Below are 1818 nucleotides of genomic sequence, written 5' to 3'. Positions count from 1 at the left end.
AAGGACTGATGCTGAAGCTGAAACTCCAGTACTTTGGCCACCTGATGTGAAGACCTGACTCATGAAAAGACCCTGATGCTGAGAAAGATTGAAGGTGGGAGGAAAAGGGGATTTCAGAGGATGAGATAGTTGGATGGCATCACTGACTCAATGGACATGAGTTTGAGTAGGCTCCAGGAGTTGGTGATGGACAGGGAAGCCTGGCGTGCTGTAGTCCATGGGGTCACAGAGAGATGGACGCTACTGAGTGACTGAACTGAACTGAACTGATACCAAAAACACACCATTATTTTCTTTCTTGATAAGAAAGGAAAAAAAATGCTATCAATTATACTATGGTATAATGCTTTCTTATCTCTTAGACATTTTATTTTATACTTCTTTAAAATGATCTTTTAGATTTTATACATAGATTTTTAAAATCCCCTTTACATATATGTGTGTGTGTGTGTGTGCAAAATAAATTAATGTATTTGTAAAACTTAATGTTCAAAGTCTGACAAGTATGAATGATATTTTGACTCAGAGTTGTCAACATTTTTATTTTATATGTAGATTATAATGTGTGGCATTAAGAGTTTTGGCAGTATAGCAAATCTTAAAAGTGTGCTCCTCTTTTGTCTCTTGGACTTTCAAGTCCCAATATCCTTTCTGCTTGTTTTTTTTGTTTGTTTTTTAAACTTTTTATTTTGTATTGGAGTATAGCTAATAACAAAGTTGTGGTAACTTCAGGTGGACAGCAAGGGGATTTGCCATACATGTACATGTATCCATTCTCCCCCAAACTCTCCTCCCATCCAGGCTGCCACATAACAGCGAGCAGAATTCCCCATGCTATACACTAGGACCTTGTTGGTCGTCCATTTTAAATATAGCTGTGTGTACATGCTGATCCCAAACTCCCTAATATCTCATGCTCCCATCTTTTCCCCTGGCAATCATAAGTTCATTCTCTAAGTCTGTGAGTCTGTTTCTGTTTTGTAAATACGTTTATTTGTATCGTTTTTTGATTCTGCCTATAAGCAATAGTATGTGGTATTTCTCTGTCTTACTTAAATTATTCAGTATGACAATCTCTAGGTCCATCATGTTGTTACAAATGAGATCATTTCATTCCTTTCAGTGGCTATATAATATGCCATTGTATATATGTACCATATCCTCTTTATCCATTCCTCTGTTGATGGACATTTAGATTGCTTCCATGCCTCAGTTATTGTAAGCGGTGCTGCAGTGGACATGAGGGTGCATGTATCCTTTTATGCCCTGTTTTCCTCCAGGTATATGCCCAGGAGTGTGATTGCAGGGTCACATGGTAGTTCAGTAAATACCGAACACTTCACAAATTGGCGTATCATCCTTGAACAGGGGCCATGCGAATCTTCTCTCTGCTTGTTTTGATTCACATGGGCAGACAATGACAACTCTGTCACAACTGCTTCCTGACTGGAGTCATTTTAGGACCCATCCTGATTTCAGAGATGTTTAAATGTGAAAAGAAAATCTTCACCTTAGATTAGATGAAACATGGCATTTGACTGTATAAAGTAATCATTGAAAACATTCATTAATTGGTTAACATATCTATTGCTCTCTCCATTTCTGTAGTATATTTTTATATGTTAGTGTATATATGTATTATTAAGATAAATACTGATCAAAGATTATTTAAATCAAACAATGCCAGAGGGACTGTTCTAGGCTATTTTGATTAAATTTAAAAAAATATTATTGTGTAGTTTTAAAGTTGAATAAAGCAAACTTTCACTTCTTTCTTTAGCAAAGTAATTTTTGTACATTGTTCCAAATGGTGATTAA

The 1818-nt window shown here is 36.0% G+C and overlaps 1 non-coding gene across 1 annotated transcript; it reads right to left on the bottom strand.

Annotated features, from left to right (window-relative positions):
• Positions 1-1323: 1323 nt before the first annotated feature.
• Positions 1324-1425, bottom strand: LOC112586678. Its single transcript, XR_003111175.2, has one exon. It is a non-coding gene; the product is annotated as a U6 spliceosomal RNA (small nuclear RNA).
• Positions 1426-1818: the final 393 nt, after the last annotated feature.

The sequence above is a fragment of the Bubalus bubalis genome, chromosome 8, assembly GCF_019923935.1.
Source record: "Bubalus bubalis isolate 160015118507 breed Murrah chromosome 8, NDDB_SH_1, whole genome shotgun sequence".
Classification (NCBI taxonomy): Eukaryota; Metazoa; Chordata; class Mammalia; order Artiodactyla; family Bovidae; genus Bubalus; species Bubalus bubalis.
The sequence above is the reverse complement of the archived record's forward strand: the minus strand, read 5'-3'. Positions and strand labels throughout refer to the sequence as shown.